This window comes from Callorhinus ursinus, unplaced genomic scaffold (genome assembly GCF_003265705.2).
Source record: "Callorhinus ursinus isolate GAN/ISIS: 27379988/994484 unplaced genomic scaffold, GSC_fseal_2.0 scaffold7, whole genome shotgun sequence".
NCBI classification, from domain to species: Eukaryota; Metazoa; Chordata; class Mammalia; order Carnivora; family Otariidae; genus Callorhinus; species Callorhinus ursinus.
Window position 1 is genome coordinate 71,982,395 of NW_027397069.1, and position 20,959 is coordinate 72,003,353.

Consider the following 20,959-nt stretch of genomic DNA (forward strand, 5'->3'; position numbering starts at 1 on the left):
CCTTCCTCCCTCCCTCCCTCCCTCCCTCCCTCTCTCTTTCTCACCCTTCCTTCAGTGATTCCTATTTGGCTTTGGCTCTGTGCCCTATTCTGTGAAATCACCTAGATTTTTTTTCTTCCTCCTGTTTTCACTATTGTTTTAGTTTTGTTTTTTGCTTTTCACAATTATGTTTTTATTGCCAGTAGTGGCTGCTGCCTCTTTCTTTTACATAGTGTCTTGATCTTGTTTAATTAATGTGATTCTTTTAGTCACTGTGTATACATATATATACACATGCCCATAGCTCCTGCTTGGAAGGTCTTACAATCTAGTCAGAAGATAATAAGGGTCTAATAAATCTGGGCATTGATGGTAGGCATGGACATAGGGAAGAAATACAAGAAGTATATTGAGATAAAATTTTCAGGACCTGAGGATCGATTGAATGTAACAGGGGATAAGGAATCATAAGTCAATGCTGGTCCTCAACCCGATAAAGAGCATCTAGGAAAAACCGACAGTTAATACCATACTCAGTGCTGAGAGATAAAAAGCTTTCTCCTAAGATAGGAATAGAACAATATTGTCTGCCATTGCCGCTTTTATTAAATATCATACTAGAGGTTTTAGCCAGAGCAATTAGGCAATAAAAAGGGATAAAAGGCATTCAGATTGGAAAGGAGGAAGTAAAATTATTTCTGTTGCAAATGAAATGATTTTGTATTTAGAAAATCCTAGGGAATCCATGAAAAACTATTAGAGTTAATAAATGGGTTCAGCAAGGTTGCAGGATATAAGATTAATAACAAAACTCAATTGTATTTCTATACTCCAGCAATAAACAGCTCAAAAATTAAATAGTTCCATTTATAATAGCATCAAATAGAATAAAGTACTTAGGAATAAATTTAATGAAAAAGTTGAACACTTGTGTACTGAAAACCATCAAATGTTATTGAAAGAAATTAAGCCCCAAAGAAATGAAAAGATGTCTCATGTTCATGGACTGGAAGACTTAAGATGGCAGTACTTCCCAAATTGACCTACAGATTCGGTACAGTCTTGAAATCTCAGCTGTTTTGTTTTGTTTTGTTTTTGCCAAAATTGACAAGCTGATCTAAAATTCATATTGAACCACAAGAGAACATATTTGTAAGCCACCTATCTGATAAGGGTTTCATATCCAGAATAGCCAAAACAATCTTGAAGAAGAAGAAAAATGTCGGAGGGCTCACACTTACCAATTTCAGAACTTACTACAAAATCTATAGTAATCAAGACTGTGGAGTTTCAAGAATGACATCACCAAAATGGCCCATGTAAGAGACCCCAGTCTCCATCCCCTTACAAAGCTCAATAATTAGATAACTACCCACACACAAAAATAGATCTGGGAGAGCCTTGGAGTCCACTTCAAGAAACTTTGGCAACACAGTGGAATAGAAAGACCTGAGAATAACCACGTAAGAAGAGAAGGAAGACAGCTGAATTTTGCCTGCATCTTCTCATCCCCTAAGCTGGCATTGCTCAGCGCCGCGAGGGAACTTCCCACTAGAAAGAATCCACCTTGCCTGAAAAGGGAGAGCAGCGTGAACAGCCAGCTTCCTCAGCCTTTCAGGGCACCACACAAAGGTCACACTGCAGTTTCACCCCAAAACTAGACTGGCAAAACTGAGACATAAAGAGATGGCTAGGAACAAGGAGGAGAAACGAGGGCTACCGGTAGCAGCCACACAGTCAGAATGATTGTGGCTAACAGTGACATTCTCTGCAGACAGACCCAGCACAATCGCCACCTAAGAAATGGCACAATGTGGACCCCCTGCCGATTTCACCAGCATTTGCCCCACAGGAATTCATGTTTGCTGACACCAGCCACCTGAGTCTCTCCTGCTCTTTTCCCTTCCCCGCTGGAGCCCTGGAACTGCATGCACCAGCTTGGGCCTCTGTGGCTACATGAGTGCGAGACACCAGCCTGGATCCCCACGGCCGACCTCCACTGCGGTGCGTGTCACTCATGGCTAGCCCCTTCACCTGTGTGCTCTCACACTGTCAGCCTGACACCTGTCACCAGCCTCCACGATGTGCACATGCCTAGGGTGAGACTGTGTCAACATGAGAGCGCACACCAACAGCCAGGGCCTCTGCAGCTACCACAGGCCCAAATCGGGCGCCATCTTTTTGTCATTGGCCAGCATGATCTGCTCACCTGCATGTCCCTGGCCCAACCCTCGTGACCAGTATTCACTGCAGTGCACATGCCTAGCAAGAGACTCTTCAGCCAGGGGCAGCATGCCAGCAACCCACAGTTGCCAATGAGCCCAGAGCTGGCCCTGGCCCTCGCTGCCTGCCCTGCTCCCCACCACTATGTGTGTCTGCATCTGGCCCTTGCAACTACACCAGCACCTGCGGCTGATCCATGTAACCAAGAGTACACACCATGGGCTCAGGCTGCCACCACTGCCTATCTTGGTTCCTAGCTAGTGTGGACCTGAAGACACCCCTGAGGACCCGGACAGCCTGACAGCAAAAGAGACCAGCAACAAAATGCAAAGGTAACCTGCGGAATGGGAGAACATATTTGTAAGCCACATATCTGATAAGGGGTTCATATCCAAAATATATAAAGAACTCCTATAACCCAAGAGAAAAACAACCTTATTAAAAGATGGGCAGAGGATCTGGATAGACCTTTTTTCAAAGAACACCTACAAATGGCCACCAGGTACCTGAGAAGGTGCTTGGTATCAGTAATTGTCAGGGAAATGCAGATCAAAACCACAAGTGAGATATTACCTCGCACCTATCAGAGTGGCTATCAACAAAAAGACACGAGATAACAAATGTTCAACATCATTTGTCCTTAGGGAAATGCAGATCAAAACCCCAATTAGATACACTTCTTTACCCCTACTGGGTTGGAAACCATAGAAGAGATAGGCAATGATAAGTATTACCAAGAACACGAGAAATCGGAATCCTGTACACTTCCAGTGGGAGTATAAAATGGTGTAACGCCTTGGAAAACAGTTTGGCAGTTCCGCAAAGAGTTAAACAGATTAACCATGTGATGAGCAATTCCATTTTTAGCTATATACTCAATAGAACTGAAAACACATGTCCACCCAAAAATTTGTACATGAGTGTTAATAGCAGCATTATTCATAATAGCCCCAAAGTGTAAACAATCCAAATGTCCTTCAGTTGACATTTGGATGAAGGGATAAGCAAGAGTTGTATATCCCTACAACGAAATATTATTTGACCACAAAAAGGAATTACTGACATGTGCTATAACATGAATAACTCTTAAAAACATTATGCTAAGTAAAGGAAGCCAAGCATGAAAGGCTATCTACTGTATGATTCCATGTATAAAAAATGTCTAGAATAGGCAAATCCGTAGGTACAGTAAGTAGATTGGTAGTTGTCAGGGGCTAAGAGCAAGGAGGGAATGTAGAGTGGCTGCTAATGGGTAAGGGATTTCTCTGAGGGATGCTGAAAATACTCTGGAATTAGTGGTGATGGTTGTGCAGCTTTGAAGATACTAAAGATCACTGAACTGTTTAAAAGGATGGATTTTATGGTGTGTGGATTTTACCTGAATTTTTAAGAGAAGAGTGAATGCAGACATCATTTAGCCTTGGAGCAGGGAAGGGCTCTGAGGGTGACACTCGATGGGTTCTACTCCTTCCAGTAAGGGAGGGGACTGAACTGACCAGCTTGCCTCAAATGTGTGTTCTGGCTATTGTTATGTGGAGTGAGGTTTAACTTAATAATCTACAGATTTAGAAGGAACTAGAAGGCCATCAGTTCATTTCAGCCCTAGACAAGCCATCACTTATGGCTGATCCTTTTGAAGATTACACCTTGAACTTTCAAATTTAAGAGATGTAAGAAGGGAAAAGTCAGTATGTAGCTCCTATTATTATAACATTATAAGATAATGTCAGTTGATACTATTTTTATACAAAGTTATAATAATACTTAGGTGCTTCTTTTTTTATAGTGACTACAAATACTTACTCATGGTTAGTTGATTCTTTTTATCTATGGCTGTTTTTGAATGGCAGTAATATGTACTGTTTGTCATTACCCACATTTTCCATATGTTTCAATCATAACTCTGGTGGTTCCTTTTTTTGTAAGAAATTGCTAAAAGCTGTTCCATCAGGAATTTTGGAAATTCTTCAGACAGGATCATCAGAGAGGATTGATGGCATGTTGATAGAAAGCAGGCAACCTTCATAATTTCAGTGGACCCATCATGTATTTTATTTCTGCCGGTTATTCTGTACAAAATACAGGTAGTAACACAACCTACAGAAGACATACTGTCACAGGCCCTGAGCGGCCCTTCAGAATGTGCCATTACTTCATAAACTTCTGGAATACCTTCATGGTATTGCATAGGGGCGGGGAGGTGGTCAGCATGGGTTCCCGGAGGTGAGGGTGTTCCCCAACTTCACCGACTCGCTTTCATTTCACCAGGAGCATAACCCTCAGTAAGATACATTTCCTCATTGTGCGTCATAGGCAACATAAAGGAAAGTTCATAAGGTGTACTTTCTCATATGATCTGGAGGGATCTTCCACCATGTGAATTAGAAAATAGGTTTGGAAAGCAGCACTCAGATCCAGGAAGCTGAGGAAATATCACTTGGAGTTATTAGGTTAATAGGTGAGAGCCCGTGAGATGAAAGTGTTACTGTGCAGACACCAGATTTCACAAATTTCAGGGATGAAATAATAGGACTTTTGGAGCATCATCTGCCTAAGAGTCGTAAATTCTTCAGTGTTAACTATATCCATCGGTTCAATCCTATGAGAAGTTAATAAAAGTTAGTGACAATCTTTTTTTTTTTAAGTGACAATCTTATCATTTCAGAAATTCAGACATGCATGTGGGGGTGTGTATGTGTGTAGTCAATAAATTAATTAGGGTTTTTTTTGCCTATTGACATTGTTATGATTTTAGTGATTATTGAAACTAGTTAATTATAGAAAGAGAGTTTGGCTTACTAATGTTAATTGTATCTAAATTACAATGGTTTGATTCTAGCTTTCCTACTCTTTTTATCATCTTTTTGTGAATTTTTTTTTTTGAGGACACTGTGCTAGGCACAAGATGCAAAGAGGTACATGGTATTCTCCCTACTTGCAAAGGACTGTATTCGTAGCTGACGAACTGAGCCATCCACGCAGGCCAACACACACTTTTTGCTTACTTTCTCTCATTTAACTCATGAAGCAATCCTATGAGGTCAGTGTGATCATGGTCACATGGTCAAGCTGAGGATTTGGGAGGTCCTAGCATCAGGCGATGTTCGTACAGCTGGTCAGTGCCAAGCCCAGATTCACATGGCACTTGTCATGTTGTGATCATTTCGGTGACACTTTAATTCCTGTTTTTCTCTCCAGTAGGCTGTTGGGGGCAGTGTCCACGAAAGCAGTACCTGACATGCTGGGAGTGTTCAGCAAGTTTTGAAAAGATGGATGGGTTTTGAGCCTCTGTGCTTAACTGCTGTGTGTCGTGCCCTCAGTGGGGAGGAAAGGTGGGCAGCTGTAAGTAGCGTATGCAGGTCCTTGCTGCTAGTGCAGATACCAGGGGCTCTGGGGCTCAGGGAAGGAAACACAGCCTCTCTAGCTTTCTCTGTGAAGACTCATTTGTAACCAGGATCATATTTTGAAAGCATTAAATGAGTGTGTTTTTATTTTTCACCTACATAACTCATTTTCCCCTTAGCCGTTCCACTAGAGTAATTCCAGGTGGTGACCGATGAAGCGAATGAGGACAGGGCCAGGTGTGGTCGCGGTGGTGGGGCAAAGTGACTGCAGCCGAGCACTCGGGTCCACCATCAGGGAGATCCGCTGCCCCAGAGGGCACTGGGGTGAGGCTGAGGCGGCAGGCAGGGGAACTGGGCCTCAGCCAGGGGCCAGGGCATATTGTAGAAGCTCAAGCAAAGCCCTCTGTGATGGGAGCTCAGATGAGCAGGAACTCCAAGGACAAGCGAGCCCCTCCTGCCACAAGGCCTCAGCTACCAGAGGCCCAGCTACCAGGGCAGCACTAAAACTGAGGAATGGCCTTCATTCTCAGCCTCCTGATTGTGCCCCCGATCAGCACTGAGTAAGACGGTGTTCCTTTTTTAACCTCACAGAAGGCCAGGTCAGTAAAGGATCATTTGAGCAGAAACTGAAGAAAGTGAGGGAGTTGAGCCATACAGATATCTCTGGGGAAAGAGTATCTGAGGCAGACAGAGAAGCAAGGACAAAGACTGTGTTTTCTGATGAAGCCAAAAAGCAGAGTGAGAAGGAAAAAATGACAGGACATGAAATCTAACAGCTAAGGGTTCTTTTTTTTTTTTTTTTTTTTTAAGATTTTATTTATTTGAGAGAGAGAGAGAATGAGAGATAGAGAGCACGAGAGAAAAGAGGGTCAGAGGGAGAAGCAGACTCCCCGCTGAGCAGGGAGCCCAATATGGGACTCGATCCCGGGACTGCAGGATCATGACCTGAGCCGAAGGCAGTTAATTAACCAACTGAGCCACCCAGGCGCCCCTAACAGCTAAGGGTTCTAAGGAAGAGATTCCAGGGTTCTCCTTGACTATTTAATGCAAGAAGTCAACAAGCCCATATTTGACATTGAATTGTTCCATTTGTCCTTCCCCCTTTTGTGTTGTACCTTTATCTTATAGGCTAGGAATGTTGTCTGCCTGCTCCAAGCTAGTTGGAGGTGGTTATAAACCTATAAATAAGCTGGTCCCTTGGAGGAGTGCAGGAAGAGTTGAGTGGCTGCTCACACAGCCCTATTATGTGCATTCACCCATCTGAGTTCCTATGTGGAGCCCATGGGTGATGCACCTGCTCTTGGATTTTCTTCCACACTGACAAGTCACTGTCCCTTCTGCATCCCTTTTTTATGCATGAGCAGAAAATCCCATTGTCTACAAGGGACACCCATGTTCTTTTCCAGGTTTGCTTTCGTGGTTTTTATCTTGATGTACAAAGACACCCACTTCTTTTCTTGAACTGCTCATAATCACAGTGAAGACAGAAGCGGTATCCCTCTTCTTTTTTTGAAAATATATGTTATGTTCTTTTTTCTCTTTATCGAGATATAAATGATGCAACTCTAAGATATAGTGTAACAACATGGTAATGTGATATATATACATAAATGTTGTGAAAGGATCCCCTTCCACTGAGTTAATTAACACATTTATCACCTCACATGTTTACCTTTGTCTTTTTTTTTAATGAGAACATTTAAGTTCTACTCATAGCAAATTTCACTTATACAATACAGTATGACTCTAGTCACCATATTATACATTAGGTCCTCAGACCTTATTACTCCTATAACTGAGAAGTTTGTATTCTTTTACCAATCCATCCTGACTTCTTTTACCCCTTGTCCCCACTACCCCTGAGCAACCACTTGTCTACTCTCTGTTTCTATGGGTTTGACTTTTATTTATTTATTTTTTAAGATTCCACATATAAGTAATATCATGCTATATCTCTTTCTCTGTCCGGCTTGTTCCATTCAGCACAGTGCCCCTCTGGACTCATTCATATTGTGACAAATGGTAGGATTTCCTGATTTTTAAGACTGAATAATATTCCGTATATATACCAGATTTTCTTTATCCATTGTTCTGTTGATGACACTTAGGTTGTTTCCATACCTTGGCTATTGTGAATAATGCTGCATTGAACATGGAGGTGAAGATACCTCTTCAAGTTAGTTATTTCATTTCCTTTGAGTATATCCCCAGAAGTGGGATTGCTGGATCATAAGGTAACTCTATTTTTAAGTTCTCGAGGAACCTCCATACTGTTTTCCATAATGGCTGCACCAATTTACATTCCCACCAACAACTTTTCTCCATATCCTCGGCAACACTCATCTCGCCTTTTTGATGAGAGCCATTCTAACAGATGATATCTCATTGTGGTTTTGATTTGCATTTCCCCGATGATTAGTGATGTTCAGCATCTTTTCATGTGCCTGTTGGCTATTTGTATATCATCTTTGGAAAAATGTCTATTTGGATCCTTCACCCACTTTTAAATTTGTTTTATTGTTGTTGTTATTGAGTTGTATGAGTTGTTTGTACATTTTGGATATTAACCTTTTATTGGATATGTGATTTGCAGATATTTTCTCCCATTCCATAGGTTGCCTTTTCATTTTGTTGTTGGTTTCCTTTGCTATGGAGAAGCTTTTTAGTTTTATGCAGTCCTGCTTGTTTATTTTTGCACTTTTGTCTTTGTTTCTGTTGTCAAATCCAAAATACCATTGATAGACCAATGTCAAGGAGTTTACTGCCTGTGTTTTCTTCTAGAACTTTTATTGTTTCAGTTCTTACATTCAAGTCTGGAATCCACTTTTAGTTGATTTCTGTAAATGGTGTAAGATAGATTCATTCTTTTGCATGGGGCTGTCCACGTTTCCCATCACTGTTTATTTAAGAGACTATCCTTTCCCCATTGAGTATTCTTGTCTCATCTGTCATAAAATAATTGGCCATATATGTGTGGGTTTATTTCTGGGCTCTCTATTCTGTTCCATTGATTTATCTGTCTCTTTTTATGCCAGTGCCATACTTCTTGTTTGTTTCTCTTTTTTTTAAATTTAAATTCAATTAGCCAAATATACTACATCATTAGTTTCAGATGTAGTGTTCAGTAATTCATCAGTTGCATATAACACCCAGTGTTCATCACATCACATGCCTTCCTGAATGCCCGTCACCCAGTTACCCCATCCCCCACCCCCTCCCCTCCAGCAACCCTCAGTTTGTTTCCTGTAGTTAAGAGTCTCTCATGGTTTTTCTCCCTCTCTCAAGACTTCCCATTCACTTTTCCCTCCCTTCTCCTTTGATCCTCTGCACTGTTTCTTATATTCACATATGAGTGAAACTATATGATAATTGTCTTTCTGTGATTAACATATTTTGTTCAGCATGATACCCTCCATTTCCATCCAAATCGATGTAAATGGTAAGTATTCATCCTTTCTGATGGCTGAGTAATATTCTATTGTATATATAAACCACATCTTCTCTATGCATTCATCTTCGATGGACATCTCAGCTCTTTCCACAGTTTGGCTATTGTGGACATTGCTGCTATGAACATTGGGGTGCAGGTGCCCCTTTGGATCCCTCCATTTGTATCTTTGGGGTAAATACCCAGTATTGCAGTTGCTGGGTTGTAGGGTAGCTCTATTTTTAACTTCTTGAGAAACCTCCATACTGTTTTGCAGAGTGATTATACCAGCTTGCATTCCCACCAACAGCATAAAGAGGGTTCCCCTTTCTCTGCATCCTCGGCACCACTTGTTTCCTGTCTTGTTAGTTTTAGCCATTCTGACTGGTGTGGGTGGTATCTCATTGTGGTTTTGATTTATATTTCCCTGATGCCAAGTGATGTGGAGCATTTTTTCATGTGCCTGTTGGCCATTTGTATGTCTTCTTTGGAGAAATATCTGTTCATGACTTCTGCCCATTTCTTGACTGGATTATTTGTCTTTTTGGTGTTGAGTTTGATAAGTTCTTTATAGGTCTTGGATACTAGCCCTTTATCTTTTATGTCATTTTCAAATATCTCTTCCCATTCCTTAGGTTGCCTTTTAGTTTTGTTGACTGTACTTTGCTGTGCAGAAGCTTTTTATCTTGATGAAGTCCCAATAGTTCATTTTGCTTTTGTTTCCCTTGCCTTTGGAGATGTGTCTAGCAAGAAGTTTCTGTGGCTGAGGTCAAAGAAGTTGCTGCCTCTGTTATCTAGGATTTTGATGGATTCCTGTCTAACATTTAGGTCTTTCATCCATTTTGAGTTTATCTTTGTACATGGTGTAAGAAAATGGTCCAGTTTCATTCTCCCACATGTGGCTGTCCAGTTTTCCCAACACCATTTGTTGAAGAGACTGTCCTTTTTCCATTGGATATTCTTTCCTGCTTTGTCGAAGATTAGTTGACCATGGAGTTGAGTCCATTTCTGGGTTCTCTGTTCTGTTCCATTGATCTATGTGTCTGTTTTTGTGCCAGTACCATACTGTCTTGATGACTACAGCTTTGTAATAGAATTGTGATGCCACCAGCTTTGGTTTTCTTTTTCAACATTCCTCTGGCTATTCACCGTCTTTTCTGGTTCCTTACAAATTTCAGGATTATTTATTCTAGCTCCATGAAGAATGGCGATGGTATTTTGATAGAGATTGCATTGAATGTGTAGATTGCTCTGAATAGCCTAGACATTTTAACAATATTTATTCTGTAATCCATGAGCATGGAATGTTTTTCCATTTCTTTGTGTCTTCCTCAATTTATTTCATAAGTGTTCTCTAGCTTTTAGAGTACAGATCCTTTACTTTGGTTAGGTTTATTCTTAGGTATCTTATGGTTTTTGGTGTAATCGTAAATGGGATTAATTTCTTAATTTCTCTTTCTTCTGTATCATTGTTAGTGTATAGAAATGCAACTTATTTCTGTGCATTGATTTTATATCCTGCCGCTTGGCTGAATTCCTGTATGAGTTCTAGCAATTTTGGGGTGGAGTCTTTTGGGTTTTCCACATAAAGTATCATGTCATCTCCGAAGAGTGAGTGTTTGACTTCTTCTTTGCCAATTTGAATGACTTTTATTTCTTTTTGTTATCTGATTACTGAAGTTAGGACCTCTAGTACCATGTTGAACAGCAGTGGTAAGAGTGAGCATCGCTGTTGTGTTCCTGACCTTAGAGGAAGAGTTCTCAGTTTTTCCCCATTGAAAATGATATTTTCTTTTTGTAGATGGCTTTTATGATATTGAGATATGTTCCTTCATAGTGTAGGGATCTACACTATGGAGAGTTTTAGTCAAGAAAGGATGCTGTATTTTGTCAAATGCTTTTTCTGCATCAATTGAGTAGATCATATGGTTCTTTTCCTTTCTTTTATCAATGTGATGTATCATGTTGATTGATTTGTGAATGTTGAACCACTCTTGCAGCCCAGGAATAAATCCCACTTGGTTGTGGTGAATAATCCTTTTAATGTACTGTTGGATCCTATTGGCTAGTATCTTGTATTTTGTTATCCATGTTCATCACGGATATTGGTCTGCAAATCTTTTTGGTGGGGTCTTTGTCTAGTTTTGGGATCAAGGTAACACTGGCCTCATAGAATGAGTTTGAAAGTTTTCCTTCCTTTTCTGTTTGTTGAAACAGCTTCAGAAGAACAGGTATTAGTTCTTTAAATGTTTGGTAGAATTCCTATGGGAAGCCATCAGGCCCTGGACTCCTGTTTGTTGAGAGATTTTTGATTACTGCTTCAATTTCCTTGTTGGTTATGGGTCTGTTCAGGTTTTCTATTTCTTCCTGTTTCAGTTTTGGTAGTTTACATGTTTCCAGGAATGCATCCATTTCTTCCAGATTGCCTAACTTTTTGGCATGTACTTGCTCATAATATGTTCTTAAAATTGTATTTACTTGGTGTTGGTTGTTATCTCACCTCTTTCATTCATGATTTTATTAATTTGGGTCCTTTCTCTTTTTGATAAGTCTGGCTAGGGGGTTATCGATCTTATTCTTTCAAAGAACCAGCTTCTAGTTTCATTGATCCGTTCTACAGTTCTTCTGGTTTCTATTTCATTGATTTCTGGTCTAATCTTTATTATTTTTCTTCTCCTGCTTGGTTTAGGCTTTATTTTCTGTTCTTTTTCCAGCTCCTTTAGGTGTAAGGTTAGCTTGTGTATTTGAGACTTTTCTGATTTTTTTTGAGAAAGGCTTGTATTGCTCTTAGGACCACCTTTGCTGTATCCCAAAGGTTTTGAACAGTTGTGTTTTCATTTTCATTTGTTTCCATAAGTTTTTTTTAATTCTTTTTAATTTCCTGGTTGACCCATTCATTCTTTAGTTGGGTGCTCTTTAACCTCCAAGTGTTTGAGTTCCTTCCAAATTTCCTCTTGTAACTGAGTTCAAATTTCAAAGCATTGTGGTCTGAAAATATGCAGGGAATAATCCCAGTCTTTTGGTACCAGTTGAGGACTGACTGTGACCCAGTATGTGATATATTCTGTTCCATGACAGTTCTGAATGTTCCATGTGCACTTGAGAAGACTGTGTATTCTGTTGCTTTAGGATGAAAGGCTCTGTATATATCTGTGAAGTCCATCTGGTCCAGTGTATCATTCAGAGCCCTTGTTTCCTTGTTGATCCTAGATGATCTGTCCATTGCTGAGTGGGGTGTTGAAGTCCCCTAATATTACTGTATTATTATCAATGTTTTTCTTTAATTTGGTTTTTTATTGGTTGATTTAATTGGCTACTCCCAAGTTAGGGGAATAAGTATTTATAATTATTAGATCTTCTTGTTGGATAGATCCTTTAAGTATGATATAGTGTCCCTCTTCATCCCTTACTTTGGTTTAAATCTAATTTGTCTGATATGAGATTGCTACCCCAGCTTTCTTTGGATGTCCATTGGCATGATAAATGGTTCTCCACCCCCTCGCTTTCAATCTGGAGGTCTCTTTAGGTCTAAAATGGGCTGTTGTAGACAGCATATGAATGGGTTTTGCTTTTTTTTAATTCAATTTAATACCCTTTGTCTTTTGATTGGAGCATTTAGCCCATTTACATTCAGAGTAATTATTGACAGATACGAATTTAGTGCCCTTGTATTGCCAGTAAAGTCCATGTTTCTGTAGGTTGTCTCTGTTTTCTTTCTGGTCTATTTACTTTTGGTCTCTCTCTTCACTTACAGGATCCCCTTTAAAATTTTTGAAGGGCTGGTTTAGTAATTACAAATTCTTTTAGTTTCTATTTGTCCTGGAAGCTCTTTATCTTTTCTTCCATTCTGAATGACAGCCTTGCTGGATAAAGTATTCTTGGCTGCATGTTTTTCTCATTTAGTACCCTGAATATATCATGCCAGTCCTTTCTGGCCTGCCAGGTCTCTGTGTATAGGTCTGCTGCCAGTTTAATGTTTCTACCATTGTAGGTTAAGGAGCTCTTGCCTCGAGCTGCTTTCAGGATTTTCTCTTTATCTCTGAAATTTGCAAGCCTCACTATTATATATCAGGGTGTTGATCTATTTTTATTGATTTTGGGGGGTATTCTCTCTACCTCTTGGACTGGAATGCCTGTTTTCTTCCCCAGATTAGGGAAGTTCTCAGCTATGATTTGCTCAAATATACCTTCGATCCCTCTCTCTCTCTTTTTCCTCTGGGACCCCAATAATTCTAATATTGTTTCACATTATGGTGTAGCTGATTTTTTGAAGCCTCCCCTCATGGTCCATTAGTTGTTTTTCTCTCTTTTTCTCAGCTTCCTTCCTTCCCATCATCTTGTTTTATGTGTCACTGACTCTTCTGCCTTATTTATCCTAACTGTTAGAGCATCCAGTTTAGACTGCATTTCAGTTAAAGAATTTTAATTTCAGCCTTATTAGATTTTATTTCTGCACTAAGAGATTCTCTAGTATCTTTTATGCTTTTTTCAAGTCCAGCTAGTAACTTCATAATCATTATCCTGAATTCCAGCTCTGAGATTTTACTTATATCCATATTGATGAGATCTGTGGCAGAGAGTATTACCTCTCATTCTTTCCTTTGTTTTGAATTCCACCTTCTAGTCATTTTGCCCAGAGAAGAATGGATGAACGAGAGAACAGAATCTAAAATACCAACCACAACCCAAGAGAAATACACACTAGACAAATCTGAAGAGGTCAGAAAAAAATGGAAAGAGAAAGGAGAAAAGGGGGAAAAGAGAATATAATCTCCCTGGTGGACAAAACAGGTGGTCCACATGGTCCTGGGTATATTTTGGTCTGTTTGTTAGAAGACTTACTAAGTCCCAAAATTGTAAAGAAAGCAGAACTTATATATATACAAAAATAAAATTGGATACAGTGAAAGGAAGCCAAAAATGAAGAGTGTATCTATAAAATGTAAATGTAAAAATGAAAGTTAAAAAAAAGACTTAAAAACAAAGAGTTGATAAAGTAAGAAACTCGTTGAAAGGGAAAAAAAAAGAAAAGGAAAATTTTAAACTGAAATATAAAAGATTCATGAGAAAAAAAACCCCTCGAATTCTATATACTATTTTCCCCTAGTGCTGGAGTTTTGCAGTTCTGTGTGCTTGGTAAACTTGGTATTCCCCTGATGTTCCAACTGGTCTTCTGGGAGAAGGGCCTGCTGCACTGATTTTCAGGTGTCTTTGCCTGGGTGGAGTTGCACTGCCTCTTCCCAGGGGGCTGGGCTCAGTGTAAGCTGCTTCAGTTTCTTCTCTGTGGCTCTTGTTCCCTGAAGGCTTTCTGTGCCACTGCTTCAGAGGATGAAAATAAAAATGACGAACCCCCAACTCCCATCCTGGAACTGAAAGTTCACAGCCCCCTCTCTTCAGTAAACCCTCAGGGAAAAGCAGTCTTCCATTTTGTTTGTGCCAAACTCTGCAGACTCCTGCAGTGTGCACCCGCACTGATCCTCCCGGGGGAGGGAGAAGGGTCGCAGTGGGCCTACCACTTGCAGGGCCTCTTCCCAGAGAGTAGTTGTCCAATTGTGCCCCGGTTTGTGGTTTATGGCAAACTGAATTGATAGCCCACTCCCACCTCGTTGACCATACCAGGTTCGCTGCTCCAGTTCTTGGAAATTCTGCTGGCTCTGGCACCCCCATTTTCCTTGACCCCAGGGAATCCAGAGACCACACTGTCCCACCGAGGATTATGCCCTCTTTGCCACCTGAGCACCTTTCAGGCAGGGATGTCTCTCACTGGAGCAGATTCCTAAAAGTTCTGATTTTGTGCTCTGAAGCTATATCACTTTCCAGTAGCTGACTTTCGGAGGCTCCCTCCCCCTGCCATGTATCTTCCCATATATCCCTCCAGTACACTTCTCTGCACCTCCTACCTTGCAAAAAGTGGTCGCTTTTCTATTTGTAGAATTCAGCAATTCTTTGCTTACACCTCAGGTTGAATTCATAGGTATTCAGAATGATTGATAGTTATCTAGCTAAAGTCAAGGGACCAGATGAAATGAGGACTGCTACTCTTCTGCCATTTTGCCTCCCTCCCTGCAGTGCCATACTGTTTTAATTACTATAGCTTTGTAATATAGTTTGAAATTAGGAAGCCTGTTGTCTCCAGTTTTGTTCTTCTTTCTCAAGATTGCTTTGGCTATTGGGGGTCTTTTGTGGTTTCATACAAATTTTAGAACTGCTTTTTCTAATTGTGTGGAAAATGCCATTAGAATTTTGATAGGGACTGCATTGAATCTACAGATAGCTTTGGGTAGGATGGTCATTTTAGCAATATTAATTCTCCCAGTCCATGAACATGAAATATCTTCCCATTTTTGTCTTCTTCAGTAGCTTTCAGTGTACAGAACTTTCACTTCCATGGTTAAATTTATTCCTAAATATTTTATTCTTTTTGATGCAATTGTGAATGGGATTGTTTTCTTAATTTCTCTTTCTGAGGGTTCATTGTTGGTATACAAATGCAACTGATTTTTATACATTGATTTTATATCCTGCAATTTACTGAATTGTTTATTAGCCTAACACGTTTTTTTGTGTGTGGAATTTTTAGGGTTTTCTTTATGTAATATCATGTCACGGTAGAGACAGTTTTACTTCTTTTCTGATTTGAATGCCTTTTATTTCATCTTGCATAATTGCTCTGGCTATAACTTCTAGTACTACACTGATAAAAGTGTCTAGAATGGGCATTTTTATCTACTTCTTTATCTCAGAGGAAAGAGTTTCACTGTTTTCATCATTGAGTGTGAAGTTAGCTGAGGTTTGGCATGGCATGAGGTTTGTCATAGATGGCCTTTAATATGTTGAGGTACATTTCCTCTATACCCAATTTGTTGAGAGTTTTTATCATGATTGGATGTTGAATTTTGTCTGATGCTTTTCTTGCAACTATTGAGATGATCGTATGATTTTTACCCACCCTTTTGCTAATGTGATGTATCACAATGACTGATTTGGGGGTGTTGAACCACACTTAATATCTCTGGAATAAATCCCACTTGGTCGTGGTGTATGATCCTTTTGATGTACTGTTTAATTCAGTTTGCTGATATTTTGTTGAGGATTTTTACGTCTATATTCATCAAGGATATTGGCCTGTAATTTTCTTATAATGTCCTTGTCTGGTTTTCATATAATTACAAAGCTGCGCTCCCAGAATGAGTTTGGAAGTGTTCCTTCCTCTTCTTTTTTTGGGGGGGAAGTGTTTGAGAAAGATTGGTATTAGTTCTTTTTTAAACATCTGGTGGAATTCACCTGTGAAGCCATCTGGTCTTGGACTTGTGTTTGTTAGGTTTTTAATTCCCGATTCAATCTCCTTACTAGTAATATGTTTGTTCAGATTTCCTATTTTTTCTTGATTCAGTCTTGGTAGATTGTATATTTCTAGGAATGCATCCATTTTTTTCTAGGTTGTCCAATTTGTTGATGTATAATTATTTATAATCTCTATGATCCTATTTCTGTAGTATTAGTTGTAACCTTTCTTTCATAACTAATATTATCCTCTCACTTCTCTCAGTATATCTGGATATGGTTCATCTATTTTGTTTCTTTAAAAAAACAAAAAAACTGCTCTAGGGGTGCCTGGGTGGCTCATTTGGATGGGTGGCCAACTCTTGCTTTCATCTTGGGTTATAATCCTAGGGTCCTGGGATTGAGCCCCACATCAGGCTCTGTGCTCAGCGGGGAGTCTGAGGATTCTTACTCTCCTTCTCCCTCTGCCCTTCCTCCCCCCCAAATAAATAAATACATCTTTTAAAAATACGTTCATTTCATTGTTATTTTCTATTGTCTTTTAGTCACTATTTCATCTATTTCCACTCTGATCTTTGTTATTTCCTTCCTTCTCCTAGCTTTGGGCTTAATTGGTTCCTCTTTTTCTAGTTCCTTAAAGTATAAAGTTAGGTTGATTTTTTTTTTTTTTTTGAGATCTTCCATCTTAAATCTGCTTTTGCAGCATCCCATAGATTTTGATGTACTGCACCTTTGTTTTTGTTTGTTTCAAGATATTTTTTAATTTTGTCTTTTGGTTTCTTTTCTGACCCATTAGTTATTCAGAAGTGTGTTGTTGAATTTCCACCTATTTGTGAATTTTCAAGCTTTCTTCCTGTTATTAACATCTAGTTTCATGCCATTGTCTTCAGAGAAGATACTTGGTATGATTTCAGTCTTCTTAATTTGGTAAGACTTGTTTTCTGACCTATCATATAATCTGTGCTGGAGAATGTTCTGTGTGTGCTTGAGAAGACTATGCAGTCTGCTCTTGTTGGATCGGATGATCTACATATATGTCTGTTAGGACCATTTGATCAAAAGAATTGGTCAAGTATAATGTTTCCCAGTTGATTTTCTGTCTGGATGATCTATCCATTGTTGAAAGTCAGGTATTGAATTTCCCTGCTATTATTATTGTCTGATTGTCTGTTTTACTCTTCAGGTCTGTTAGCATTTGCTTAACATATTTAGGTGCTCTGATGTTGGGAGCATATATATTTACAGCTGTTCTGTCTTGATGAATTGACTCTGTTAACACTAAATAATGACCTTCTTTGTCTCTGTTACTGTTTTGTCTTAAAGTTTATTTTTTTCTGATGTAAGTATAGCCATCCTTGTTCTCTTTTGCTTCCCATTTGCATGGAATATATTTTTCCATCCCTGCACATTGAACCTTCGTGTGTCCTTAAAGCTGAAGGGAGTCTTTTGTCAGCAGCATATAGTTGGGTCTTAAAAAAAAAAAAAATCCAGCCAGCCACTCTGTGTCTTTTAATTGGAGAATTCAGTCCATTTACATTTAGAGTAATTATTGTTAGGTATGGAATTACTGTGGCCATTTTGTCATTTGTTTTCTGTTTGTTTTAGTATCCCGCTTCTTTTGGTGAATGTATTAACACCAGAGTCGTGCCTGATTGTGTCCTGTTCTTACAGGGGTCCCTCTCGCTCTCCTGGGTGGCCTCCTGATTCCAGAAGCCCTCATATTCTGTGGCAGTTCTCATTACTTGAGCATGGGTTCCTTTAGAATGGAGAGGAACCTCCTTTTTCTCATGAGATGGTCCAGGCAAGGGGAAAAGCAATGTTAAGGAGCTTCGATTAGGAAGAAAAAAGCCAGCGTGTCTTGGTTCCAGTTCCATGCTTGTTGTTTTTCATTTATGATCTTATTTACTTAGATTAATATCACCTATCCGTGTTTCATCTAATAAGCACTTTAACAACATAAACATTTGAATCAGCTACACCTTTGCTCTGCTAACGGATTAGCTTTGATAGGCACAATCCAGTATTTCCAGGGTTTTTGTTTTTTTGAAGCTTTTTTTTTCAATATCCATATGTAAAGAAAACTGACAGTTGAGACTGACATACTAAAGAGACATACTCCTAATTAATATTTTATGCATCGATAATGATATGACTGACATTACTATTAATTGTCTGAAGAGATTTGGTCGGTTTGTTAAGAATCATTTTTTCTTCTAACACTGGGTCTTCTGAAAATAGGCCATAATTCTACCATTGGCATAGAAAATGTCTTCCATTTGTCATTAGGATTTGTGTCATAAACACACAAATATGGCATAGGAATCTGTTTCGGGGTTAGAAAATTCTCTTAATGGCACTTTGGGAAATTATTCAAGTTTGAATGGTTATGTGGAGAAGGATTTATGTAATGTGGATATTTTTATGTAGAACAGTGTTAACATTTTAACTTACTCATATTATTATACTTAAGTTTAATATTAATATACGTGAGCCAGCTTTCCCCTGGCTGTCAGCTATAGGCCATTCATAGGTCCCAGAGGCCTCCCCCAAGTCCAGCAGTGTTAACATTTTAACTTCTTATAACACTTACTCTTATTATCGTGTGTATAAGGTCTTTCCTTTTTAGCTGTAAAAATAGCTACGTGGTGTGTTTTTGATGTGTTTAAGCTGGTATGTTAGAAATTCTAAGTCATGGGTGTCAAATGTAAACACACAAATCATGTATAGGAGTATGTTCTGAGGGTCCAGAATTTGAAATCAGGGTGATTATAATTTTCCCATTCCTGGAAAGCAGTAGGTCACATAATTCAATTTGATACTTTAGGATGTGCAATATGGAGTAGCAAGAGAGCATGGGCTTTGATTTTAGAAAGACACCTGGCTATGAGTTCTGTCTCCACACATGTGACCTGTGTGGTCATCAGTTGGAAAAACAAAATACAATGACTTAAGTCGATACAGTTCATTTCTTCCTGCCTGACAAGGCAAGGGTATGCAGATAGGGCTTGGCGGACTGGTGGCACCTCAACACATGGCTTTGATCTGCGTGCAAGGTGGTGCCAATTTTTACTTTTCAAGGCTAGCAGAGAGGGTAAAAGGGCAGGAGTATGAGCAGGGTTCTTTTTGAAGGACGGGGTTGTACACATTACCTCCACTCTCCTGCGCATGCGAGAACATAGCGTAGCCACTTGAGAAAGCCTGGGAAGTGTAGTCTCTGCCTTGGTCAGATGTGTTGGAGAAAGGATGTGATTCTGTTTCTAAGAGGAAGAAGGATGAGGAGGGGCTGCTTAACAATCTCTGCCAGTGGCCTTGACCAAATTACTCTTTCTTGACTCTATTTGTAAAATGTAAAATATTAAAACTATTTATAAAAATTTACAAAATATCTATAAAAAGTATCATCCTCAAAAGGTTTTGACAAAGAGACATTTAATAAATATAGGTATCCCTTCCATATTTTCAGGGGCTCATTTCTCTTCGTACTTCTGAATACAACTCTCACTTTTTGAAATAAATAATAATACACATTTTCTATTGCTGTTTAACAAATTACCACAAACTTACTGACTTAAACCAGTAGCCATCTCAGTTTCTGTGTGTCTGGAGGCAGAGCCCAGCATAGCTGCATCCCATGCTCGGGGTGTCACAGGCTGTAGCCAAGGGGTCAGCCGACTGTAGTCTCATCTGGGGCCTGACTGCCTCACCCGGGTCATTGGAAGAATTCATATCTTTGCAGCTGTGGGACCCAAGGCCCCGACTTCTTGCTGTCAGCTATAGGACTGTGTCTGAGAGGCCACTCCCACATCTTAAATCCTTCCTTCCAGATCTGAAAGGATTCACTGGCTTCCTAGTAGGTGGGCTTCTCCAACATGGCTGCCGACTTCCTCAGGCTGCCGCGGAAGGTTTCTAGAGTGAGTCTGCTAACCAGAGAACACATTATGTGTAGCACAATTAATCGTGAAGGTGACATTCCATTGCTGTTGCCAGAGTCTGTTAGTTAGAAGCAAGGCACAGGTCCTGCCCACACTCAAGGGGAGTGATTTCACAAAGGCGTGAATGAGATCATGGGGGCCACCGGGAAGTTTGTCAAGCACAATAGCTGTGTTTCATTTAAAATCACTTTGTATTACAAAAGGAGAATTCCTGTTTGTTTGGCACTGTCATTTCTCACAATGGTGAGACATTTTGGCAAAGTGTCAATAGGGACTTTTTTCAAATTAGAAATACCAGTCCATATTGATTCATGAAAAATATATATGTACACACACATTGGGAGAGAGAGAATATAAACATGAGAAGGCAGATGGAAAAATATCTCCTTCCGCTTTCTATTGTGGTTGAACACTTTTGGATGCTACAGATTCGGTATCTTAAGAGGTACGCCACAAACCAGCAGTATTGTGTGTGGAGAATTTTAAAAAGTCAAAATGGTATGTCCATAAAGACTAGCTCAGAAATTTCCTTCTTTCTATCTTCCTGTCTTTTAGTTACCGTAATTATGACAGGTACACATTGAACAGTAGGCCTTTCTGAGCTTGCATGGTTATCACTAGGCTCATTGTTTAGAGTCTACAAAGCTTGAAGGAGATTGAAGTCACACCCTAGAAAGCATGACACAGATTGTGTACATAGTCCAGACCTGGAGATCTGGTGTCAAAATTAGCCTCAAAAATCTGTGAAATAATGTAGTAAAAAATGTAGT

General features: G+C 39.6%; 1 protein-coding gene and 1 long non-coding RNA gene across 2 annotated transcripts in view; one reads left to right on the forward strand and one right to left on the reverse strand.

Moving 5' to 3' along the window:
* Positions 1-20,959, forward strand: part of MIPEP (mitochondrial intermediate peptidase) — a 174,948-nt gene that overhangs the window by 123,842 nt on the left and 30,147 nt on the right. The window lies entirely within an intron of this gene.
* LOC141373135 (uncharacterized) lies at positions 4,299-20,258 on the reverse strand. Its single transcript, XR_012378836.1, has 3 exons — positions 19,822-20,258; positions 19,407-19,514; positions 4,299-4,801 (listed from the first exon to the last, which is right to left on the reverse strand). It is a non-coding gene; the product is annotated as an uncharacterized lncRNA (long non-coding RNA).